At 45.8% G+C, this 10767-nt stretch overlaps 1 protein-coding gene across 3 annotated transcripts in view; it reads right to left on the reverse strand.

The window, feature by feature from the left end:
* Positions 1–4053, reverse strand: part of LOC143289073 (kidney mitochondrial carrier protein 1-like) — a 28446-nt gene extending 24393 nt beyond the window's left edge. The window contains exon 1 of one of the 3 annotated variants that reach the window (XM_076597907.1): positions 3907–4053. The gene's annotated coding sequence lies outside the window, so the exon portion shown is untranslated. The remainder of the gene's footprint in view (positions 1–3906) is intronic. The other 2 variants (XM_076597905.1, XM_076597906.1) reach the window with 2 other exon arrangements.
* Between the last annotated feature and the right edge of the window lie 6714 nt (positions 4054–10767).

Raw genomic sequence — 10767 nt, forward strand, 5'->3', positions numbered from 1 at the left:
GCGTAATTTTGTAAGATTGCTTTTTGTTGTGCTTTTCTCATATTTGGGCATCTGAACTTCTGTTTATCATTTTCTTTCGAAAATCCCATGCTTCTGAAATAAATCTAGCAAATGATTTTATGATATCTTCATCATTCGATCTAAGCAGTATTATCATATCTTCTCTTTTTACTACATCCTTTTAAAAAAGAATACCTTTTTTACGAATAAAATCATAAGATGTGCACTGAAACACAAAATGGTTTTCATCATCAGTAGCTGAGTTACATACTGGACAGAGAGACTGTGTTGCCGTGCCAGTTTCAAACCATCTTTTATTGGCATTAAAGCCAAATGTTCTCAGTCTAAATATGGCTAGGTTTGTTCTGTGCCACATGTTTGATATTTTCATACTAAATTGTTCTGTTTGGAATATATTTTTAAATGAAAACAACCAACTATATTTTTCTTTGCATTCCAGTTTTGTTTGTATGATGCAATCAGTGTATCTTTAGGCTCAGAAATAAATCCATTTTCATACCCTACACCCTGGCACAACCACAATTCCAAATCCATTTCCTATTAATGCCTTCTTAACAAAGTATGCCCACTTTTGCTTCCCTGCTTCCTCTTGTACTAACATCATTTCATAGGCTTGTCTACATAGCCTTGATATTGGTAAACGTGTTACTTTCATCCAGTATTTAATACATTTTACAAATGTTCTTATAAATGTAGTGGGTATCTGCCTGTCTCCCCATATAAAATCTTATTTGATAAATGAAGTGGACGCATAGGAAACGTTTAATAGCAAATGTGTGTACTTCTTCTATATCAGTATTGTTTTTTGGGGAGGGGTGGGGGGTTTGAGGGGGTGGGGGGTGGGGGGGGGAGAGAGCGAGAGAGAGAGAGAGGGGTGGTATTTTCTGCTGGAATAACGCTGCACTATTTCCATCTCATAGATTATCGATTTCAAGTACTGGCTGACCATTTATCACTTGTGTGCCTGTGATTCTGTGTGTGCAAAATTATTTTCTTGTTTTTGGCACAGACATGATGCCATAAAGTGGAGTGATGGCCGTGAGCTAATGCGTCCGCCTAGGAAGCAAGAGAATCTGAGCGTGCTCAGCTGCTGATACTTTCTCCCCCTCCACGAGACCTTCAATGGTGGTCTGGATGCTAGTCATTCAGATGAGACGATAAACCGAGGCCCTGTGTGCAGCATGCACTTAGCAGACATAAAAGAACCCATGACAACAAAAGGGTTGTTCCTGGCAAAATTCTGTGGAAAAATCCACTTTGATAGGGGAAAAAAAACCAAAAAAAAAACTGCATGCAGGAAATAATACAAAAAAATGGGTGGTGCTGTAGTGTAGCGACATGCTCTCCCTGGGGAGAACATCCCAAATTCCACACAGAGAAATCTTTTGTGATAAAAAATACAAATATATATCTGCAAGCTATTCTGGATAAGGGAAATCTACCCCAAAACAGCCAAGACACAACCACACATACATGCAAGCACTCACACAAAACAGAGTGGGCAATAACTGAGTAAGTGTTCTGGTAAAATCCATCTTGGTGGAAGACCATTATGTGCATGTTTCCAGTAATGTGCAACTGGAAGACAACAAGGATTATGGCTTTCCAATTCCGAGTTGGGAGGTGAATTTCTTGATGAGATTTGCCACTTCATAATTATGTACTCACATATACATATATATGTCTTAGTGATAATTAGTTTTTGAGTGTGTGTGACTTCAAGTTTGTGTAACCCTGTCTAGATGAGCACACAAAGAGTACTGATGTATACACTGACTGAGCCAAATACTGGCTCTCTGTCTCATCTTTTTCTATTTCACACATGCAAAAAAACAAAACAAAACAAAACAAAAAAAAACCCCAAAAAACAACAACAACATAAAAACAACTGGTGCTCTGTTCCACTGCAGTTCACAAGCAAGTAAGTGATGATGACTTTGTTTTGAGGTTGTTTGCAATTATCAGTTAATAAGTTAAGTGACTGACTGACTGCCACATTATTGAGTCATTTGAAATTTGTATGCATGCATCAATGACTGACCACCAACTTAAGTGAAACCCAGAAAACCATTCCTCCATCAAAATCCCTTCTCACTCCAGTGAAAAACTTTGCAGTTTTCCTATCTGAAGGGTACTGCTTATAACAGTGTAACTATTGTTGCTGTAACACAACTGGAAACCAGTAAGAATAAAATGCTAACTATCATGAGTATCAAGATTTCTTCATAATAATCACAAAACAAGCACATGCTTTATTTCAGCTATATATTTTCATCCTTTCAGTTTCATGCCATAAACAAGGGAGACAAATGAATATTTCTTGAGAGTTTTCTTCCAAAATTCAATGGTTTCAAGTGACGAACCAGGTCACTCACTTTATGGCACAAGCACTGAGCAGCTGACTTTACACATTCAAAACCACACTCACACACAGAAGCCTGTCACATAAATAGCAATACTTAGACTAGAGCAATATTTGAAGCCATAGTCATCTTCCAATCTGAAGGATGAAGATCACTGGAGCAATATACATGTATACTGTATCATGTGTATTTGGCTTCAAGATATTTCAGTTGAAATCCTTCAAAGTCCACAATTATCTTAGTAAGTTTCTGGGGTGAATTTTTTTGGGGGGAGGGGGGGCTGGGGGAGATTTTGTAGTACCCAGGAAGAGACCCACCAAATTTCAATTGGTTACTACAGACAGTACAGTACAGCAAGCCTTTTCAAGGGTTTGTTAACAAAGACGAAGCTTTTTAAATTTTTTTAAATTTATTTAAGACTTAAAGTTGAACAGTTAAAGGTCTGTGACCTCCTTTGTCCAGGTTTTCCACAATTTATTTGCTAAATCATTAAATTAATGTTTTACCAATTTACCACCCAAACTGTTAACTGAAATTTAAACTTCTGAACACTTAAATATTTGTTTAAGTGATATTATCATTGAGCACCTCTGATGATAAAAAAATATTAATAACATTTTGACTGCAAATAAGTTAACATATATGTGAAAAGAACCTAGGTGCTTGAATCAGAAAGCATGTATTCTAAATATTGATCACTTTGATGACTGAGGCATAGACACCAAGAGCACCTCTGATAAAAAAGAACATTAATAAAATTCTGACTGCAAATAAGTTAATGACACATATATGAATGGTGCTTGAATCAGAAAGCATGCATTCATTGATCACTTTGATGACTTTAGCACAGTCACCAACATCTCGGTGTCTATGACTGAAGGAAGTGTATGCACACACTGAAACAGGATAAGACAAGACGCCCAGGGAAATTATGAGAGCGAGAAGGAATGATCAAGAACAAAATTATAAAAATTCTAACCCGAAACAGGAAACTGGCGTCTGGGGAATTTCGGGTTGGCAAAGAAAAGCCACAACAGCCAGAACGCTGTTGAAAGAGGAACATTTCTTTTAGTGGTGGCGTGGCACTCTTGGTGCAACTGACCCTACAGATGAGCAACGTGAGCGGACTGCTTGCCACTGCGCAAGTGCCACTGCCCAATGAAACCAAAGCACTCTACCGACTTGGCACGGCATTTAGACAAGATTTCGTCATCACGAGCTCCGTGTCTGGACTACTCGATTTTCCCTGTTTTAATCAACTATACGTTTAGTAAAGAACAGACAAATGATATTTCCATAACTGGTATAAAAACAACTATACGCTTCAGAACAGAAAGCTTTATTACCCGTAGAGGATGACTGAAAAAGTAAAGACCGGCAAGTCAGGTTACTCGATTTATTGCCGACCTTTATGCCACTGACGGCAAAGCTGGGTTCTGCTTACAACCACATCACAATTGATTTGGCGTTTTGAGCTACTTCTCCCAACTGATGAAATAAAAGTACGAATGAAAGTACTTACAGTGTTTCTAGATAACGTTTCCAAATCGTTGAGAACCTGAGATTTGTCGTCTGCCGTCCACACGAGCTACTAAGAAATGTAGACTGGATTGTGTGCGTTAAACCAGCAGACGGGATTGGCTCATGTCGTGATCGCGCCTCCTGGTGTGGTTTGTGATTGGTTGAAGGATTGGCGAAAGGCCAAGGTCAATCAGCCTCAATGCAATGACCTCTCTGTCTGCACTCTGTCGCTCTGCGGGCCTTCCATCTTTCTCCCCATTGAGATTTAAAAAAAATATATATATAATATACAATTTATATAAACATATATAATAAAATAGATAATAACTCATTACATCAATGCTTCAATAAATGAGAAAATCTTTTCTCTCTCTTTAAAATTCATGTCAAATAGAAATGATGACAAAAAAAAACAAAAACAAAAAACAACAACAACAACAACAACAACATTCAAATGTGTACAATTCGGCAAACAAACGAAAACAATTTGATAGCAAAAGCTGGTGGGGCGCGGGGGAGGGGCGGGGGCGGGACAACCGTGATACTTGATATGAGGCTGTCTCTGTCTTTCTGTCTGTCTGTCTCTCTCTCCGACTCTCTCTCTCTCCTTGGCCACAATCCCAGGTCCCAGTATAACGCCGGGACTGAGAAACAAACTGACACACACACACACACACACACACACACACACACACACACACACACACACACACACACACACACACACGCACGCACACACTCTGACACTGACTGACAAGCACACACACACCGACACACGCACAGCACGCACGAACGTCATACTGACGCACACTAGTACACTGAGAGACACACACAGAATTCGGACACAGACACATGACACACAGACACACACAGACACACACACACAGACACACACACACACAGACACACACACACACACACACACACACGATGACTGAGGCAGTGCTCCGTCAGGGAAAATAACATGTCACTCGACTGGCTGTCAGAATTGGCAAGGCCATTGCACTTTGCATTAAATCTTTGGCCAAACTCCGAGGCCATGCCATTATGCCGCGGGACGGCGTGAGGATACGTAATTTGCATCGAAAACAATAGCTCTAAAACATTGTTAAAATAGGGACGTATACTGCCGGCAGCAGCCACGTGTCAAATGCAAGGCAAAGAGTTTATTTCTTGTGCCGCCTGGGGCATTGAAACGTGACTTTCATACACCTTTTACATATACCATACAAACAAAAAGAGTGATTTCAAAAGAACAAAGAGAAAAAGATGGCCAAAAAGGAAGAAGAAGAAGAAAAGAAATAAATAAAGAAGAAGAAGAAGAAGAAAAGAAAACCTTTCGCGCAAACCCGCCAGCCGGCAATGCACATTAATAATTGATTTATCCTCAGCCATTAACAACAGACATAACTTTACCGATAGGGACTACAAATAGAAGAAACAAGCGCTTTAAGTTTTAACAATATTCTTTCGTTTTATTTCAGAGAAAACAATAAGTGGAATTTAATGAAGTTTGGGCATTTTCTATGTATAATACTTAGGTAAACATTTTTGTCTGACACTTTCACAAAAAGGACACACAAATAAATATCTGAGATAAACTGGGTACACATCAGTAGTAGTCTACATGTATGCAATACCTAACAAAAGCTGTAAGCTGTAGTCATGATCTACAGTGATTGTTTGATTTAATCCACTGCCTGTATTACGACACACCCAATGTTACTTTCAATGCTCTCTCATGTCGAAAACAATGAGTTAGAAAAGCTAAGGAGGTGTGTCGGTGTGTGTCTCTGTGTGTGGGGGGTTGGTGGTGGTGGGGGAATGGCGGGTGGTACTAGGGGGAGTGAGTGTAAGCCGGGGAGGGGGGGGGGGGAGGGTTACAGGTATTTAACATTTCATTGCAAAACAGTTCTTCAATCAAAGGTCACATTTAAGTTAAAGCAGTTTAAGTTAAAAAAAGATTTTTTTTTAAAGGTTCTCAAACTGAGGGTCGCCCGTCTCACGAGTGAGTCACAATCAACATTAACTATAATACGGGGCAAGAATGGTCTCCGGGTTGAAATCGAGTTAAAGTCTCGCGTGTTCTGGGTAGTTTAACCTCAGCACCCTAAATTAAGTTGTTCGTCAGTATCAAGGCGTCAAGGCTAATTATAGCCTACGTTCCGGCGTATCCGCGAAACGCGTTTCATGTAACGGTGGCGGACTTGGGTTACACATTTATTGCACTCACTGCTCCCCATTCAGTTATCTCAGTGTCACACCAGTGTGCAGGGAACACACGTGATCTGCCCATGGCTGTTTGATCAGATGACTATAGCTCGTGGCCAGCATGCGCCCACCCTGTGGTTGTCAGTGTACGTTGCATCCTCTCCTGCCCCTCAGGTTCCTACGCGCGGCACTCGGCGCGCATGTAAACACACACACACACACACACACACACACACCGTGCACACACACACACACACCGTCACCTCGTCGCACACGGCACACGTGCGCGCGCACGCATGCATGGCATACACGCACACACACGTGCACACATACAGTCACTTACAGTCACACATACAGTGCACACATACAGTCACTTACAACAGAGAGGCAGCAGGCAGGCAGAGACAGATAGACAGACACGGCAGAAAGACAGAAAGAAAGGCAGCAGGCACGCAGATAACACACAAAGACAGACACTCCGGATTAATCTGATCCTTGATTTTAGGCTCCTGCGTCAATATAATAGTACGATCGGGGGTTAGGGGGTGCACGGGAGGGGTAGTACCTCTAGAGGGGGGGCTTGTCACGCTCTTCCGAGAGTGGTTCGTCCTCTGTTGGTCCCCTCCAGCACCGAGCTCTCACTTATGGGTCCTAGAAGCTGCTAGCATGCGGCAGCGCCCAACCCCCAGGCAACAGCTTTGGCAGGCTGGCTAAACTAGGTGAGGGTAGCCGACGGGTCTCAAACCCTCGGTGAGTTAGGGCTTGTCTACCCAAGCATGTGAAGACTGGATCCGACGGACTCTGCGGAAGAAACCTTCATGGTTCAACGGAGAGGAAGGCGGTTGCAGCAGAGCACTGTGGAGTGCTGAGGGCAGGATGAGGCACATAGGACATCCTGGTCATCCACTGCATCCGTTTCCATCTCCAGTCGTCTTGACCTCGTCTTGCTACTGGATACAGATGGTCTTGGACAAGAGAGTGAGGTCGACGGTGCACAACTCCTCCTCACTATAGACAAAGTCATCGCGCAAGTCATCAGTCATCCTTCATCCCATACCATCATTTTCCCCAAGCCCTGTGGCGACAGGCGAGCGACGAAGTGACAGGTGTGGTACACTGGCAGTCGTAGCCGTGGACCTGCACACAGGCGGCTCAGGCCATAGGGTCGTTTTTCACCGACTGGAGCAGCGGTGGAGATCGGCAGCCCCCTGAGCGATTGAGCAGCCCTCTTCAGGACAGCACTGTTCACATCCATGGCATGAGGAAGGGGCTAGAAAAGGTGCCCTAAACATTGCCTGCTCCACACCACCCTAGTCAGCATACCGCGGCTGACGGGGTCCCTACTCAAGTGGTCGACACACAAAGGAAAAAGAGAAGAAAACAAGGAGCACCCCATTGACCATTGCCACATGGAACGTGCGTACGCTTCTGGACAGAGGCGACTCAGACAGACCAGAGACGCACAGCACTCATTGCGAGTGAACTAGCCAGGTACAACATCGACATCGCTGCCTTAAGTGAGACCAGACTGGGAGAAGAAGGCGGACTCTGTGAGTGAGGCACAGGCTACACCTTCTTTTGGAGTGTTCGCGGACCTGAAGAGAGACGTGAGGCTGGAGTTGGCTTTGCAGTGAAGACAACCCTCGTTGGCAAGCTGGCTGGCCCCCCGAAAGGAGTGAACGATCGCCTGATGACGATGAAACTCCCTTTATGCAACGGGAAGAAGTTTACCACCATTGTCAGCGCCTACGCGCCCACCATAACCAACCCGGATGAGATCAAGGACAAGTTCTACGAGGACCTGAACGCTGTCATCATCACTGTTCCCAATGCAGACAAGCTCATCATTCTTGGTGACTTTAAAGTGAGAGTTGGCTGTGACAGCACCTCCTGGGAAGGCGTGATTGGGAAGCATGGGGTTGGCAACTGTAACAGCAATGGTCGACTACTTCTCCAGACATGTGCCGAGCACGACCTTCTTATCACAAACACCGTCTTCTGCCTCCCTACCCGTAACAGGACGTCATGGATGCATCCTCGCTCTGGGCATTGGCATCTCATCGACTTTGTCATCGTCAGAAAGAGGGACAGGCAGGACGTACAAGTCACGAGGGCCATGTGCGGTGCTGAGTGCTGGACAGACCACCGCCTTATCGTCTCCAAACTCAACCTCCGCATCCAGCCCAAAAGACGGCCTCAGGGCATGAAAGCACCCAAACGCCTGAATGTCAACAAGCTGGAGCTAGGCAACATCAAGCAGAGCTTTGCTGACACCCTGGAGGAACGCCTTGAGTCCACTGTGCTGGACAACCAGAATGTGGAGGTAGCATGGGGTGCACTGCATGAGACGGTGTACAACACTGCCATGGAGTGCATGGGGCCTTCTGCCAGGAAGCACAAAGAATGGTTTGATGAGAACTGCACTGAGATCAAGCAGCTGCTGGAAGACAAACGCCAAGCCTACAGAGCCCACATTGAAGATCCCAAGTCACAGTCAAAGAAAGACATACTGAAGAGTGCACGCAGCACCATCCAGCTGAAGCTGCGGCAGATACAGGATTCCTGTTTGAGCAACAAAGCTGATGAGATCCAGGGCTTTGCAGACAGGAACGACATGAAGAACTTCTATAACGGCCTGAAAGAAGTCTACAGTCCCACCACCTCTGGATCTGCTCCACTCCTCAGTGCTGATGGTTCTACCCTAATCACTGACAAGGACGGGATCCTTGAGAGATGGGCTGAACACTTTGACAGCATACTGAACCGCCCTTCCACGATCAATGATGAAGCCATCGACCGACTCTCCCAGGTGCCAGTCAGTGAGTCGTTGGATGCCATTCCAACTTTGGAGGAGACCCAGATAGCTATCCGTCTGCTATCCAATGGCAAAGCCCCTGGCTCAGACTCCATTCCAGCTGAGGTCTACAAAGAAGGTGGTATGGCGCTGACTGAGAAGCTTCATCAGCTATTCCAGCTCATCTGGCAGCATGAGGCAGTTCCAAAGGACTTCAAAGACGCTTCCATCATGCACCTGTACAAGCGGAAAGGAAATCGTCAGGCCTGTGACAACCATCGTGGAATATCTCTGCTGTCCGTCACAGGCAAGAGTCTGGCCAGAGTGCTACTCAACCGTCTCATAGTGCACCTTGAGCAAGGTCTCCTACCAGAGAGCCAGTGTGGCTTCCGGAAAGAACGCGGGACTATCGACATGGTGTTTGCTGCCAGGCAGCTCCAGAAGAAGTGTCAGGAACAGAACGCCGACCTTTACTCCACCTATGTCGATCTGACCAAGGCCTTCGATACTGTTAGCAGAGATGGCCTTTGGAGAATCATGGCGAAGTACGGATGTCCCAGAAAGTTCATCACCATCATACGGCAACTAAACGATGGGATGCTGGCCTGAGTCCAAGACAACGGAGAAACTTCAGAACCATTCCCTGTCTCCAACGGAGTCAAGCAAAGGGTGTGTTCTTGCCCCCACCCTGTTCAGTCTCATGTTTGCAGCCATGCTGACAGATGCCTTCAGAGACGCTGACGTAGGCATTGGCACAGATGGCTCACTCTTCAACCTCATGAGGCTTCAAGCAAAAACCAAGGTGAGGACAGACACCGTTAACGACTTCCTGTTTGCTGATGACTGCGCTCTCAATGCTGCCTCTGAAGCTGACATGCAACACAGCATCGACAAGTTCTCTGCTGCCTGTGACAACTTTGGCCTCACAATCAGCACAAAGAAGACTGAGGTGATGCACCAGCCAGCTCCAGGAAAGCTTTATGTTGAACCAAACATATTCATCAACGGGCAACGACTGAATGCAGTGGACAAGTTCACATACCTGGGCAGTATACTCTCTCGCACAGTTGTCATCGATGACGAGGTGAATGCCAGACTCGCCAAAGCCAGCGCTGCCTTCGGCAGACTCCATAAGAACGTTTGGAACAGGAGAGGCATCATCCTGGAGACGAAGCTCAAAGTACACAAGGTCATAGTTCTCACCACACTGCTCTGTGGATGTGAATCATGGACGGTCTACAAACGCCACGCCAAAAAGCTGAACCACTTCCACACCACCAGCCTCAGAAAACTTCTCGGCATAAAGTGGCAAGAGAAGATCCCTGACACAGAGGTGCTCACTCGTGCAAACTTGCCCAGCATCTACACCATCTTGATGCAGGGCCAGCTGCGCTGGGCAGGCCATGTAGTTCGCATGCCAGACCACCAGCTCCCCAAGAAACTGCTGTACGGCGAACTCCAACATGGCAAGCGCTCCCATGGAGGCCAAAAGAAGCGCTTCAAAGACACTCTGAAAGTTTCTCTGAAGGCCTTCAACGTCAGCCACGACACATGGGAGCTGAGTGCAATGGGCAGACCAAAGTGGCGTTCAGCTGTCCACAAAGGCGCCAAATCCTGAGGCCAACAGAATCGCTGCAGCAGAGCAACGCAGACAGGCCAGGAAAAGCAGTGCCAGCAAGTCCCCGACAGCCGCCACCATCCCCTGTCCACACTGCGTCAGAACCTTCCGGGCGCGGAATGGCCTGACCAGTCATCTGCGCACCCACAGAGCCCAACCCACCCACCCCCAGGACGACTAGATGGTCCTCGTCGATCCCGACGGACGAACCACCACGATCGGTCTCACATGGCAAGGTT

This window comes from Babylonia areolata, chromosome 13, assembly GCF_041734735.1.
Source record: "Babylonia areolata isolate BAREFJ2019XMU chromosome 13, ASM4173473v1, whole genome shotgun sequence".
Lineage (NCBI taxonomy): Eukaryota > Metazoa > Mollusca > Gastropoda > Neogastropoda > Buccinidae > Babylonia > Babylonia areolata.